General features: G+C 45.6%; 1 protein-coding gene across 9 annotated transcripts in view; it reads left to right on the forward strand.

Annotated features, from left to right (window-relative positions):
- Positions 1–16,644, forward strand: part of SMIM3 (small integral membrane protein 3) — a 134,009-nt gene that overhangs the window by 52,701 nt on the left and 64,664 nt on the right. The window contains exons 1-2 of one of the 9 annotated variants that reach the window (XM_063928669.1): positions 15,963–16,109; positions 16,419–16,638. The exons of 1 other annotated variant lie outside the window; for it this stretch is intronic. The gene's annotated coding sequence lies outside the window, so the exon portion shown is untranslated. Of the gene's footprint in view, positions 1–15,962; positions 16,110–16,260; positions 16,639–16,644 lie in introns of those variants that run through there. 7 more of the 9 variants (XM_063928670.1, XM_063928668.1, XM_063928674.1 and 4 more) reach the window with 7 other exon arrangements.

Below are 16,644 nucleotides of genomic sequence, written 5' to 3' on the forward strand. Positions count from 1 at the left end.
CTCAAGACTCAAAGGGAACTTATCGCTGCCTGTGCTATATGACCTCACACTCCACAGATCACCGCTGTTATCACCACACTCTACAAAGGGCATTGCCGTGACCCCCATACCATACAGAGAGCAACGCAATGACTGCCATATAATACAGAGAACATCAGCGACCTCCAACCAATAATGAAAGCACAAGTGACCTTGATAAAATACAGAGAGCAATGAAATGACTGCCATATAATACAAAGAGCATCAGCAACCTCCATACAATAATGAAAGCATCAGTGACCTCAATAAAATACAGAGAGCAATGCAATGACTGCCATATAATACAGAGAACATCAGCAACCTCCAACCAATAATTAAAGCATCAGTGACCTCGATAAAATACAGAGAGCAACGCAATGACTACCATATAATACAGAGAGCATCAGTAACATCCATACAATAATGAAAGCATCAGTGACCTCGATAAAATACAGATAGCATTAGTGACTGCCATATAATACAATACACAGAGCATCAGAGACCACCATATAATACAGAGAGCCTCAGTGACCGCCATATAATACAGAGATAATCAGTGACTGCCATACAATAGAATACACAGAGCATCCGTGATAACTATTCAATACAAATAGCATCAGTGACCACCATAAAATACATAGATCATCAAAGCAACTGCTATATTACGCAGAGCACATTGTAGTGACTAATAGAGCATTTTATTGTATGCCACGAAAGGACAGGACTGTGGATACAAAATAAAGAATGTTATTAGACATGGCACCCCATTTGTGTCTACATAAAGCTCTGGACCACACAGAATCATTTGAAGTGATGGGGACAAGCACATCTCCTCTCTCATTGGGCAGGATGTAAAGATGCCCAAAATCACCGGAGCTGTGAGACACAGGCTGATCTCAGACTTTTTTTTAAAGGGGCAATCACTCACAAGGCATGGTTTTGCTTTGTAAGAGATTGCACCTTTAAAAAATGTCCAAGATCGGCCGGCATGTCGCAGCTCTGGCGATCTTCGGCATCATTACATCCGGCCCTTTTTCACTGTTTTGCTCAGCTCTTCATATATAGTAACATAGGGGGTAATTCAGATTTGATCGCAGCAGCAAATTAGTTAGCTAATGGGCAAAACCATGTGCACTGCAGGGGGGGGGGGGGGGGCAGATGTAACATGTGCAGAGAGAGTTAGATTTGGGCGGGGTGTGTTCAAACTGAAATCTAAATTGCAGTGTAAAAATAAAGCAGCCAGTATTTACCCTGCACAGAAACATAATAATCCATCCAAATCTAACTCTCTCTGCACATGTTATATCTGCCCCTTCCTGCAGTGCACATGGTTTTGCCCATTAGTTAACAAATTTGCTGCTGCGATCAGATCTGAATTAGGCCCATAGTAACATAGGGGGTAATTCAGATCTGTTCGCTAGGATGCATTTTTTGCATCCCTTTCGATCAGGTAGTCGCCATCTACGGGGGGGAAAGTATTTGCTTTGTGCAGGTGTACGAACGCATTTGTTGGAGAGCTGCACAAAACATGAGTTTGTGCAGTCTCTGCTCAGCCCAGGACTTACTCAGCCGCTGCGATGATCAGGGCCAGAGCTGACGTCAGAAACCCTCCCTCCAAACGCCTGCTCCTTCGCGTCAGTCACCTTGCGATCGCCTGTGCTATCTTTTCACACCACGCCAGCGCATTGCGGTGCACACGCATGCTCCGTACAGACCTGATCGCCCACTGTGCGAAAACACACAGCAGCGATCAGGTCTGAATTACCCCTCTAGGAACATAGGCCCTCATTCCGAGTTGTTCGCTCGGTAAAATTTTTCGCATCGCAGCGATTTTCCGCTTAATGCGCATGCGCAATGTCCGCACTGCGACTGCGCCAAGTAAATTTGCTATGTAGTTAGGAATTTTACTCACGGCTTTTTCATCGTTCTGGCGATCGTAATGTGATTGACAGGAAATGGGTGTTTCTGGGCGGAAACAGGCCGTTTTATGGGCGTGTGGGAAAAAACGCTACCGTTTCCGGAAAAAACGCAGGAGTGGCCGGAGGAACGGAGGAGTGTCTGGCCGAACGCTGGGTGTGTTTGTGACGTCAAACCAGGAACGACAAGCACTGAACTGATCGCAGATGCCGAGTAAGTCTGGAGCTACTCAGAAACTGCTACGAGGTGTGTAATCGCAATATTGCGAATACATCGTTCGCAATTTTAAGATGCTAAGATTCACTCCCAGTAGGCGGCGGCTTAGCATGAGCAAATCTGCTAAAATCCGCTTGCGAGCGAACAACTCGGAATGAGGGCCATAGTTTCTGAGGTTGTAAAAATACAATTTGTCCATCGAGTTTAACCTGTTAGTGATCTCCTATACTTGAATATTTTTAATACTAATTTCAACTGTTGTGAATGTTTAAACGTCATGTCTATTTCTTTTTTTTTTTTTCTCTTTTTTATACTGTTGTGCATGATTTACCCACCATAACCCTGTATATCCTTATCCAGTAGGAATTTATCCAGCCCATTCTTAAAAGCAATGACCGAGTCTGCCAATACTACTCTCTCAGGCAGGGAATTCCAAATACGTAAAACATTTTCGTCTCTGTGTGCGAAATCTCCTCAGGTGTCCTTTGTGTTGATCTTACCAAAAACAAATTCCCCGCTAGCTCTGTGTATTGTCCCCTTTATATTTGTACATGTTTATCATGTCCCCTTTTAATCTCCCTTTTTCTAGTGTAAACATGCCCAGCCTAGCAAGCCTTTCCTCATATTCAAGCGTCTCCATCCCCTTATTTTGGTCGCCCGTCTCTGAATCTTTTTTAGTTCCAGGATATCCTTTGTGTAGTATGGTGCACATAATTGTGCACATTATTTAAGATGTGGCCTTACTAGTGATTTATATAATGGGATTATAACACTCTCATCCCTTGCATCAATTCCCCGCTTTACGCATGTTAATACCTTGTTTGCCTTATTTTGTTGCATTCCTACTTTGGGTACTACTGCTCAGTTTGTTATCAATGTGAACACCTAGATCTTTCTCCAGTACAGAATCCCCTAGTTTTTCCCCATTCAGTATGAAGGTAGGATTATTGGGGGTAATTCCAAGTTGATCGCAGCAGGAATTTTTTTAGCAGTTGGGCAAAACCATGTGCACTGCAGGGGAGGCAAATATAACATGTGCATGGAGAGTTAGATTTTGGTGGGTTATTTTGTTTCTGTGCAGGGTAAATACTGTCTGCTTTATTTTTACACTGCAATTTAGATTGCAGATTGTACACACCACACCCAAATCTACCTCTCTCTGCACATGTTATATCTGCCCCCCCTGCAGTGCACATGGTTTTGCCCAACTGCTAAAAAATTTCCTGCTGCGATCAACTCAGAATTACCCCCATTGTTCTTGCTACCAAAGTGCATTACCTTACAATTGTCTATATTGAACCTCATTCTCTATTTTGCTGCCCATGCTTCCAGTTTAAATAAGTTGTTCTGAAGAGACTCAGAATCCCCCTCCGAATTTATAACCTTACACAGTTTGGCATCATCTGCAAAAATTTACACCATGCTCTCTAGACCTACCTCTAGATCATTTATGAAAATGTTGAACAATAGTGGTCCAAGTACAGACCCTTGTGGCACACCACTTAGTACTTCAGTCCATTTAAAAAAAAATCCATTTACCACCACTCGCTGCTCCCTATTTTCTAACCAATTTCTAACCCAAGTGCATCTTGTGCTTCCTAGCCCCAGTTCTCTTAATTTATAGATAAGTCTCATATGATATAGATAAGTCTCATGTGTAAGCTTTAGCAAAGTTTAAAAAGATTACATCCACCTCCTTACCCTGGTCTAGGTTCGCACTAACTGTTTTGTAAAAGCTTAATAAGTTGGTTTGACATGATCTATCCTTTACAAATCCATGTTGGTTCTTATTAATAACCTTATTGGCTTCAAGGAACTCCTGTATTCTATCCCTTAAAATACCTTCCAGTACTTTCCCCACTATAGATGTAAGACTTACTGGTCTATAATTACCTGGTTCAGATTTACTTCCCTTTTTAAATATCGGCACTACTTCTGCTATACGCCAGTCTTTGGGGACCATACCTGATGCAAGTGAGTAATTGAAAATCAAATATAGGGGTCTTGCTAGTTCGGAGTGTAGCTCCATGATAAACCTTGGTTGAATTCCATTGAGACCAAGTGATTTATTGATCTATTTTTTTTAATCTGTCACACAATACTTCCTCACTTAAAAAAGCACTTAGCAGTGATACATTAACATTGCTGAGGTTATGGGTCAATCCCGCCATCTGGTCCACTCTTGTGAATACAGATGAGAAACACTTGTTTAATTTTTTTCCGCTATGTCATTGTCGTCTTTGATTAGGGCGCCCAACTCGCCTTTTAAAGCGCTTCTATACTCTCCTTCTTTAATCTTTTGCTGTTGATATCTCTCCTTCCCATCTGAATTCCTTCTCTCAGCACTCTCATCCTTACTGCTGTTTATCCCTCACACAGCTACTCTCTCCAGTGTGCAGTTATTCTCACCCCTCTCTTGGGCTCCTCAGTCCTTTCCTAGCTCACTCACCTCCCTTCCCTCTTCTAGTGAGAGACATGCTGGTGTAATCGGCTCCCAGTGGCAAAGGCTGCAAAATAATTAAATGAGGTGGGCTGGTAGGTGAGCGGTGTGCCTGTGGAGGAACGTGGATGTGCCAGTGATGCATCCTTTTGTCCAAAAGGCCCCCAGATTGCTGCTTCTGTCACCCGGGGCAAGTGCCCTGCGGTATGGCTAGTGCCAGTCAAACATAGGCTGAGTACAATATATGATGTATTCACATAACTGCGACAATTAGACTTGGACACATCATTTAGGTAACCTATCGAATGTTCTGGAGGACTGGTGTAATATGCTGCTTATCAGTAGTAGAGATGAGCGGGTTCGGTTTCTTTGAATCCGAACCCGCACGAACTTCACTTTTTTTTTCACGGGTCCGAGCGACTCGGATCTTCCCGCCTTGCTCGGTTAACCCGAGCGCGCCCGAACGTCATCATGACGCTGTCGGATTCTCGCGAGACTCGGATTCTATATAAGGAGCCGCGCGTCGCCGCCATTTTCACACGTGCATTGAGATTGATAGGGAGAGGACGTGGCTGGCGTCCTCTCCATTTAGATTAGATTTAGAAGAGAGAGAGAGAGATTGCTGTGATACTGCAGATTAGAAGAGAGTGCAGAGTGCAGACAGAGTTTAGTGACTGACGACCACAGTGACCAGTGACCACCAGAGACAGTGCAGTTGTTTGTTTTATTTAATATATCCGTTCTCTGCCTGAAAAAAACGATACACAGTCACACAGTGACTCAGTCTGTGTGCACTGCTCAGCCCAGTGTGCTGCACATCAATGTATTGTATATAAAGCTTATAATTGTGGGGGAGACTGGGGAGCACTGCAGGTTGTTATAGCAGGAGCCAGGAGTACATGATAAATAATATTATATTAAAATTAAACAGTGCACACTTTTGCTGCAGGAGTGCCACTGCCAGTGTGACTAGTGGTGACCAGTGCCTGACCACCAGTATATTAGTAGTATTGTATACTATCTCTTTATCAACCAGTCTATATTAGCAGCAGACACAGTACAGTGCGGTAGTTCACGGCTGTGGCTACCTCTGTGTCGGCACTCGGCAGGCAGTCCGTCCATCCATAATTGTATTATATACCACCTAACCGTGGTTTTTTTTTTCTTTCTTTATACCGTCGTCATAGTCATACTAGTTGTTACGAGTATACTACTATCTCTTTATCAACCAGTGTACAGTGCGGTAGTTCACGGCTGTGGCTACCTCTGTGTCGGAACTCGGCAGGCAGTCCGTCCATCCATAATTGTATTATAATATATACCACCTAACCGTGGTTTTTTTTTCGTTCTTTATACCGTCGTCATACTAGTTGTTACGAGTATACTACTATCTCTTTATCAACCAGTGTACAGTGCGGTAGTTCACGGCTGTGGCTACCTCTGTGTCGGAACTCGGCAGGCAGTCCGTCCATCCATAATTGTATTATAATATATACCACCTAACCGTGGTTTTTTTTTCGTTCTTTATACCGTCGTCATACTAGTTGTTACGAGTATACTACTATCTCTTTATCAACCAGTGTACAGTGCGGTAGTTCACGGCTGTGGCTACCTCTGTGTCGGCACTCGGCAGGCAGTCCGTCCAACCATAATTGTATTATATACCACCTAACCGTGGTTTTTTTTTCATTCTTTATACCGTCGTCATACTAGTTGTTACGAGTATACTACTATCTCTTTATCAACCAGTGTACAGTGCGGTAGTTCACGGCTGTGGCTACCTCTGTGTCGGCACTCGGCAGCCCGTCCATAATTGTATATACCACCTAACCGTGGTTTTTTTTTCTTTCTTTATACATACATACTAGTTACGAGTATACTATCTCTTTATCAACCAGTCTATATTAGCAGCAGACACAGTACAGTGCGGTAGTTCACGGCTGTGGCTACCTCTGTGTCGGCACTCGGCAGCCCGTCCATAATTGTATATACCACCTAACCGTGGTTTTTTTTTCTTTCTTTATACATACATACTAGTTACGAGTATACTATCTCTTTATCAACCAGTCTATATATTAGCAGCAGACACAGTACAGTGCGGTAGTTCACGGCTGTGGCTACCTCTGTGTCGGCACTCGGCAGCCCGTCCATAATTGTATATACCACCTAACCGTGGTTTTTTTTTCTTTCTTTATACATACATACTAGTTACGAGTATACTATCTCTTTATCAACCAGTCTATATATTAGCAGCAGACACAGTACAGTGCGGTAGTTCACGGCTGTGGCTACCTCTGTGTCGGCACTCGGCAGCCCGTCCATAATTGTATATACCACCTAACCGTGGTTTTTTTTTCTTTCTTTATACATACATACTAGTTACGAGTATACTATCTCTTTATCAACCAGTCTATATATTAGCAGCAGACACAGTACAGTGCGGTAGTTCACGGCTGTGGCTACCTCTGTGTCGGCACTCGGCAGCCCGTCCATAATTGTATATACCACCTAACCGTGGTTTTTTTTTCTTTCTTTATACATACATACTAGTTACGAGTATACTATCTCTTTATCAACCAGTCTATATATTAGCAGCAGACACAGTACAGTGCGGTAGTTCACGGCTGTGGCTACCTCTGTGTCGGCACTCGGCAGCCCGTCCATAATTGTATATACCACCTAACCGTGGTTTTTTTTTCTTTCTTTATACATACATACTAGTTACGAGTATACTATCTCTTTATCAACCAGTCTATATATTAGCAGCAGACACAGTACAGTGCGGTAGTTCACGGCTGTGGCTACCTCTGTGTCGGCACTCGGCAGCCCGTCCATAATTGTATACTAGTATCCAATCCATCCATCTCCATTGTTTACCTGAGGTGCCTTTTAGTTGTGCCTATTAAAATATGGAGAACAAAAATGTTGAGGTTCCAAAATTAGGGAAAGATCAAGATCCACTTCCACCTCGTGCTGAAGCTGCTGCCACTAGTCATGGCCGAGACGATGAAATGCCAGCAACGTCGTCTGCCAAGGCCGATGCCCAATGTCATAGTACAGAGAATGTCAAATCCAAAACACCAAATATCAGTAAAAAAAGGACTCCAAAACCTAAAATAAAATTGTCGGAGGAGAAGCGTAAACTTGCCAATATGCCATTTACCACACGGAGTGGCAAGGAACGGCTGAGGCCCTGGCCTATGTTCATGGCTAGTGGTTCAGGTTTTTTGGAAGGGACATCCTGCGTGACACTGCAGTGCCACTCCTAGATGGGCCCGGTGTTTGTGTCGGCCACTAGGGTCGCTAATCTTACTCACACAGCTACCTCATTGCGCCTCTTTTTTTCTTTGCGTCATGTGCTGTTTGGGGAGGGTTTTTTGGAAGGGCCATCCTGCGTGACACTGCAGTGCCACTCCTAGATGGGCCCGGTGTTTGTGTCGGCCACTAGGGTCGCTAATCTTACTCACACAGCTACCTCATTGCGCCTCTTTTTTTCTTTGCGTCATGTGCTGTTTGGGGAGGGTTTTTTGGAAGGGACATCCTGCGTGACACTGCAGTGCCACTCCTAGATGGGCCCGGTGTTTGTGTCGGCCACTAGGGTCGCTTATCTTACTCACACAGCGACCTCGGTGCAAATTTTAGGACTAAAAATAATATTGTGAGGTGTGAGGTATTCAGAATAGACTGAAAATGAGTGTAAATTATGGTTTTTGAGGTTAATAATACTTTGGGATCAAAATGACCCCCAAATTCTATGATTTAAGCTGTTTTTTAGTGTTTTTGGAAAAAAACACCCGAATCCAAAACACACCCGAATCCGACAAAAATAATAAGATTTTACTTACCGATAAATCTATTTCTCGGAGTCCGTAGTGGATGCTGGGGTTCCTGAAAGGACCATGGGGAATAGCGGCTCCGCAGGAGACAGGGCACAAAAAGTAAAGCTTTTTCCGATCAGGTGGTGTGCACTGGCTCCTCCCCCTATGACCCTCCTCCAGACTCCAGTTAGGTACTGTGCCCGGACGAGCGTACACAATAAGGGAGGATTTTGAATCCCGGGTAAGACTCATACCAGCCACACCAATCACACCGTACAACTTGTGATCTAAACCCAGTTAACAGTATGATAACAGCGGAGCCTCTGAAAGATGGCTTCCTACAACAATAACCCGAATAAATTAACAATAACTATGTACAATTTATGCAGATAATCCGCACTTGGGATGGGCGCCCAGCATCCACTACGGACTCCGAGAAATAGATTTATCGGTAAGTAAAATCTTATTTTCTCTATCGTCCTAGTGGATGCTGGGGTTCCTGAAAGGACCATGGGGATTATACCAAAGCTCCCAAACGGGCGGGAGAGTGCGGATGACTCTGCAGCACCGAATGAGAGAACTCCAGGTCCTCCTTAGCCAGAGTATCAAATTTGTAAAATTTTACAAACGTGTTCTCCCCTGACCACGTAGCTGCTCGGCAAAGTTGTAATGCCGAGACCCCTCGGGCAGCCGCCCAAGATGAGCCCACCTTCCTTGTGGAGTGGGCCTTTACAGATTTAGGCTGTGGCAGGCCTGCCACAGAATGTGCCAGTTGGATTGTGCTACAGATCCAACGAGCAATCGTCTGCTTAGACGCAGGAGCACCCATCTTGTTGGGTGCATACAATATAAACAACGAGTCAGATTTTCTGACTCCAGCTGTTCTTGCAATATATATATTTTTAATGCTCTGACAACGTCCAGTAACTTGGAGTCCTCCAAGTCACTTGTAGCCGCAGGCACTACAATAGGCTGGTTCAGATGAAATGCTGACACCACCTTAGGGAGAAAATGCGGACGAGTCCGCAGTTCTGCCCTGTCCGAATGGAAAATCAGATATGGGCTTTTGTAAGATAAAGCTGCCAATTCTGACACTCTCCTGGCAGAAGCCAGGGCTAGAAGCATGGTCACTTTCCAAGTGAGATATTTCAAATCCACCTTATTTAGTGGTTCAAACCAATGAGATTTTAGAAAATCCAAAACTACATTGAGATCCCACGGTGCCACTGGAGGCACCACAGGAGGCTGTATATGCAGCACTCCCTTAACAAAGGTCTGGACTTCAGGGACTGAAGCCAATTCTTTTTGAAAGAAAATCGACAGGGCCGAAATTTGAACCTTAATAGATCCCAATTTGAGACCCATAGACAATCCTGATTGCAGGAAATATAGGAATCGACCCAGTTGAAATTCCTCCGTCGGAGCACTCCGATCTTCGCACCACGCAACATATTTTCGCCAAATTCGGTGATAATGTTGCACGGTTACTTCTTTCCTTGCTTTAATCAAAGTAGGAATGACTTCTTCCGGCATGCCTTTTTCCATTAGGATCCGGCGTTCAACCGCCATGCCGTCAAACGCAGCCGCGGTAAGTCTTGAAACAGACAGGGACCCTGCTGAAGCAAGTCCCTCCTTAGAGGTAGAGGCCACGGATCTTCCGTGATCATCTCTTGAAGTTCCGGGTACCAAGTCCTTCTTGGCCAATCCGGAACCACTAGTATCGTTCTTACGCCTCTTTGCCGTATAATTCTCAATACTTTTGGTATGAGAGGCAGAGGAGGAAACACATACACCGACTGGTACACCCAAGGCGTTACCAGCGCGTCCACAGCTATTGCCTGCGGATCTCTTGACCTGGCGCAATACCTGTCCAGTTTTTTGTTGAGGCGAGACGTCATCATGTCCACCATTGGTCTTTCCCAACGGGTTACCAGCATGTGGAAGACTTCTGGATGAAGTCCCCACTCTCCCGGGTGAAGATCGTGTCTGCTGAGGAAGTCTGCTTCCCAGTTGTCCACTCCCGGGATGAACACTGCTGATAGCGCTATCACATGATTCTCTGCCCAGCGAAGAATCCTTGCAGCTTCTGTCATTGCACTCCTGCTTCTTGTGCCGCCCTGTCTGTTCACATGGGCGACTGCCGTGATGTTGTCCGACTGGATCAACACCGGTTTTCCCTGAAGCAGAGGTTCTGCCTGGCTTAGAGCATTGTATATTGCTCTTAGTTCCAGAATGTTTATGTGAAGAGACGTTTCCAGGCTCGTCCATACTCCCTGGAAGTTTCTTCCTTGTGTGACTGCTCCCCAGCCTCTCAGGCTGGCGTCCGTGGTCACCAGGATCCAATCCTGTATGCCGAATCTGCGGCCCTCCATAGATGAGGACTCTGCAACCACCACAGAAGAGACACCCTTGTCCTTGGAGACAGGGTTATCCGTAGGTGCATCTGAAGATGCGACCCTGACCATTTGTCCAACAGATCCCTTTGGAAAATTCTTGCGTGGAATCTGCCGAATGGAATTGCTTCGTAAGAAGCCACCATTTTTCCCAGGACTCTTGTGCATTGATGTACAGACACCTTTCCTGGTTTTAGGAGGTTCCTGACAAGCTCGGATAACTCCTTGGCTTTTTCCTCCGGGAGAAAAACCTTTTTCTGAACCGTGTCCAGAATCATCCCTAGGAACAGCAGACGAGTTGTCGGCATTAACTGGGATTTTGGAATATTCAGAATCCACCCGTGCTGTTTTAGCACTTCTTGAGACAGTGCTAATCCCATCTCTAGCTGTTCTCTGGACCTCGCCCTTATTAGGAGATCGTCCAAGTATGGGATAATTAATACGCCTTTTCTTCGAAGAAGAATCATCATCTCGGCCATTACCTTTGTAAAGATCCGAGGTGCCGTGGACAATCCGAACGGCAGCGTCTGAAACTGATAGTGACAGTTTTGTACAACGAACCTGAGGTACCCCTGGTGTGAGGGGTAAATTGGAACGTGGAGATACGCATCCTTGATGTCCAAGGATACCATAAAGTCCCCCTCTTCCAGGTTCGCTATCACTGCTCTGAGTGACTCCATTTTGAACTTGAACTTCTTTATGTACAGGTTCAAGGACTTCAGATTTAGAATAGGCCTTACCGAGCCATCCGGCTTCGGTACCACAAAAAGAGTGGAATAATACCCCTTCCCTTGTTGTAGAAGAGGTACCTTGACTATCACCTGCTGAGAGTACAGCTTGTGAATGGCTTCCAAAACCGTCTCCCTTTCGGAGGGGGACGTTGGTAAAGCAGACTTCAGGAAACGGCGAGGTGGATCCGTCTCTAATTTCAACCTGTACCCTTGAGATATTATCTGCAGGATCCAGGTATCTACCTGCGAGTGAGCCCACTGCGCGCTGTAATTTTTGAGACGACCGCCCACCATCCCCGAGTCCGCTTGAGGAGCCCCAGCGTCATGCTGAGGCTTTTGTAGAAGCCGGGGAGGGCTTCTGTTCCTGGGAAGGAGCTGCGTGTTGCTGTCTCTTCCCTCGACCTTTGCCTCGTGGCAGATATGAATAGCCCTTTGCTCTCTTATTTTTAAAGGAACGAAAGGGCTGCGGTTGAAAAGTCGGTGCCTTTTTCTGTGGGGGAGTGACTTGAGGTAGAAAGGTGGATTTCCCGGCTGTAGCCGTGGCCACCAAATCTGATAGACCGACTCCAAATAACTCCTCCCCTTTATACGGCAAAACTTCCATATGCCGTTTTGAATCCGCATCGCCTGTCCACTGTCGCGTCCATAAAGCTCTTCTGGCCGAAATGGACATAGCACTTACCCGTGATGCCAGTGTGCAGATATCCCTCTGTGCATCACGCATATAAAGAAATGCATCCTTTATTTGTTCTAACGACAGTAAAATATTGTCCCTGTCCAGGGTATCAATATTTTCAATCAGGGACTCTGACCAAACTACCCCAGCACTGCCCATCCAGGCAGTCGCTACAGCTGGTCGTAGTATAACACCTGCATGTGTGTATATACTTTTTTGGATATTTTCCATCCTCCTATCTGATGGATCTTTAAGTGCGGCCGTCTCAGGAGAGGGTAACGCCACTTGTTTAGATAAGCGTGTTAGCGCCTTGTCCACCCTAGGAGGTGTTTCCCAGCGCTCCCTAACCTCTGGCGGGAAAGGGTATAATGCCAATAATTTCTTTGAAATTATCAGTTTTTTATCAGGGGCAACCCACGCTTCATTACACACGTCATTTAATTCTTCTGATTCAGGAAAAACTATAGGTAGTTTTTTCATACCCCACATAATACCCTGTTTAGTGGTACCTGTAGTATCAGCTAAATGTAACGCCTCCTTCATTGCCAAAATCATATAACGTGTGGCCCTACTGGAAAATACGGTTGATTCGTCACCGTCACCACTGGAGTCATCGCCTGTGTCTGGGTCTGTGTCGACCGACTGAGGCAAAGGGCGTTTCACAGCCCCTGACGGTGTTTGAGTCGCCTGGACAGGCACTAATTGATTGTCCGGCCGCCTCATGTCGTCAAACGACTGCTTTAGCGTGTTGACACTATCCCGTAGTTCCATAAATAAAGGCATCCATTCCGGTGTCGACTCCCTAGGGGGTGACATCCTCATATTTGGCAATTGCTCCGCCTCCACACCAATATCGTCCTCATACATGTCGACACACACGTACCGACACACAGCAGACACACAGGGAATGCTCCTAACGAAGACAGGACCCACTAGCCCTTTGGGGAGACAGAGGGAGAGTTTGCCAGCACACACCAAAAGCGCTATATATATATCAGGGATAGCCTTATAATAAGTGCTCCCTTATAGCTGCTTTGTTATATCAAATTGTCGCCATAAATGTGCCCCCCCCTCTCTGTTTTACCCTGTTTCTGTAGTGCAGTGCAGGGGAGAGACTTGGGAGCCGTCCTGACCAGCGGAGCTGTGAGAGGAAATGGCGCCGTGTGCTGAGGAGATAGGCCCCGCCCCTTTTCTGGCGGGCTCGTCTCCCGCTATTTAGAGAAATCAGGCAGGGGTTAAATATCTCCATATAGCCTCTAGGGCTATATGTGAGGTATTTTTAGCCTTTATAGGTAATCATTTTGCCTCCCAGGGCGCCCCCCTCCCAGCGCCCTGCACCCTCAGTGACTGCCGTGTGAAGTGTGCTGAGAGGAAAATGGCGCACAGCTGCAGTGCTGTGCGCTACCTTTTGAAGACTGCAGGAGTCTTCAGCCGCCGATTCTGGACCTCTTCTGTCTTCAGCATCTGCAAGGGGGCCGGCGGCGTGGCTCCGGTGACCATCCAGGCTGTACCCGTGATCGTCCCTCTGGAGCTTGATGTCCAGTAGCCAAGAAGCCAATCCATCCTGCACGCAGGTGAGTTGACTCCTTCTCCCCTCAGTCCCTCGCTGCAGTGATCCTGTTGCCAGCAGGAATCACTGTAAAATAAAAAACCTAGCTAAACTTTTTCTAAGCAGCTCTTTAGGAGAGCCACCTAGATTGCACCCTTCTCGGCCGGGCACAAAAATCTAACTGGAGTCTGGAGGAGGGTCATAGGGGGAGGAGCCAGTGCACACCACCTGATCGGAAAAAGCTTTACTTTTTGTGCCCTGTCTCCTGCGGAGCCGCTATTCCCCATGGTCCTTTCAGGAACCCCAGCATCCACTAGGACGATAGAGAAAATTCGGTGAGGTTTTGCCAAAACGCGTTCGAACCCAAAACACGGCCGCGGAACCGAAACCAAAACACAAAACCCGAAAAATTTCAGGCGCTCATCTCTAATCAGTAGCATTATCTAACCGCTTCTGATGTCTAATTGGCATCTCAGTACTTCCAGCTGATACTTAAATCATTAGTGTTGCGGTTATATTAGCTGACATTTCAATTGCTAATATTCCAGAGAAGAAGAATCACATGTTTAAAGGATAAAATATCTTGTTATCTAATTTACTTAATTTTTAATTGAATAGAATGACATTTGTATTTATGTTTTATGTAATAACATTTAATATTGAAAATGCGCCATTGGCATATATATATATATAACTTGTGCTACTAACACTGTCAGGTCATATCTCTGCGCTACTATGAAGAGTGCGTATACATATGGCATGCCGCAGGTCCTTCTGACGCAAATGCTGCTGCTATAGGGCTGCTGAATGCAACCTGAGATGTTAATAATTCAAATAGCATTATTCCACTAGAAAATGTGTATACCACTATCTATTACACCAATGGCCATGCCAGTCCTTTCTCCCATTTACTCAGCCTCCCAACAATGGCCACTTGTCACAGGGCATGACCAGAGCTTCCGACGTGCTAGACCGATTCAATTCTCTGCCCATTTGCAGCTATGCACAGAGAGACGGGCATATATAAACAGGCCTGTCCACTGCTGCGCAATAACCCAATACACGTCGCCGGCCCTGACCAATTTGGTGTAATTAAATTGCAGCCAATCCCAGGACTGTGCCTGCTTGGCATCCCCCCTGGAGCATTGGCACCTAGGGTTGCCAGCAAGGGCATAGCCAGAAGTTTGTGGTCCCATCGCAACTCTGTCCTGTCCCAGTGCTTCCAAAGAGACACCTCTCTGCAGCAGTTGTTAATTTTATATCCCATAATAGATCCCTGGTTCATTTTCTGAACCATAGTAGTGCCCTAGTGAATGTTATGCTCCATAGTAGTGCCCTAGTTAATGTTATGCTCCATAGTAGTGCCCTAGTTAATGTTATGCTCCATAGTAGTGCCCTAGTTAATGTTATGCTCCATAGTAGTGCCCTAGTTAATGTTATGCTCCATAGTAGTGCCCTAGTTAATGTTATGCTCCATAGTAGTGCCCTAGTTCATTTTATGAACCACAGTTGTGACCTAGTTCACATGTCACATTGTAGGTCTGCCAGTACACATTATGCCACACAGTATCCCCAATTCACATTATGACATACAGTGTCCCTAGCTCATATTATGCCACATTACAGTGCCCCAGTTCATTATGTAACATTATAATGCCCTTCAGTTAATTTTATACCACATTACAATGAGCAGGTTCAGGGGCATAACTAGATATATTGTAGGCTCCAAGGCAAAAGATTGTGAGGTCCCTATCTATTTACCAGTGGTGAAAAATATATAGAGCACATGTAACTATGACAGGGAAAGTGGGCCCCTTTCAGCTCTGGGCCCCATAGCAGCTGCACTCCCTGCACCTCCAGTATGGTAGCTATGCCCGTCGCCCGTGGTTGCCAGATCATCCCATTAGTAAGACATATGAATTACAAAGGTTCTGTGGCTGATTAAAACCAGGTGAAATGGAGTCTTGAAGTCAGCCAGCCACAGAACCTGTGTATTTCGTGAGTGTCCCATATTGTAGGGAGATTTAGCAACCCTATTGGCGCCCTAGACATTCCCCTATATCAGTGGTTCTCAAACTCGGTCCTCAGGACCCCACACAGTGCATGTTTTGCAGGTAGCCCAGCAGGTGCACAGGTGTATTAATTACTCACTGACACATTTTAAAAGGTCCACAGGTGGAGCTAATTATGTCATTCGTGATTCTGTGAGGAGACCTGCAAAACATGCACTTTGTGGGGTCCTGAGGACCGAGTTTGAGAACCTGTGCCCTATATGATGCCAGTCCCATCATCATAGCTCTGCCCTTCCCATTTCACAGAGAAGTAGGTTCTGAGAGACTAGGTAAGTACAGGTACGTGCTGAAGTGCTGCCATCAGAATTCGCCGTATTACATGGCCATTATTCACAGTAGTTTCTACAGATATCTATTTTATAGATGTCAATACAAGATTACTGTTAAGAGTTCTAGCCACGTGGGTTTGTCTTCCGGTGTCCAGGTTCTCTCCGTCCTATGAAAGGACAATGCAGAGTACATTCTGCAGTGCTTCACATTAATACTAGCTGTGCATGTCTCACATCAGTGTGCAGACTGTGTCTCAGTCACTAGGTGGCTTTTCTTCCGAATATGAGAGACTTATTGGTTTGTTCTTTTTGGAAGTAGGAGGTTAAGGAGCTACCCCTCCCATCAAGGCCAAGCACATCCCCCTAATGATATAGCCAGAGAAGGAAGCTTTGCAGGCAGAGTGCCCAGCCATGGGGAGATAGTGCTCTGTTGGTGACACTACGGATATCTCTGCACTGCATCTGGGGTGTGAGCTGCCACTCCTGAATTACAAAGTCCCAATTCAGTCTCCTCTGTTCTATGGAGCATTGCTGAGCAGGTAAGT

Source organism: Pseudophryne corroboree, chromosome 6 (genome assembly GCF_028390025.1).
Source record: "Pseudophryne corroboree isolate aPseCor3 chromosome 6, aPseCor3.hap2, whole genome shotgun sequence".
NCBI lineage: Eukaryota > Metazoa > Chordata > Amphibia > Anura > Myobatrachidae > Pseudophryne > Pseudophryne corroboree.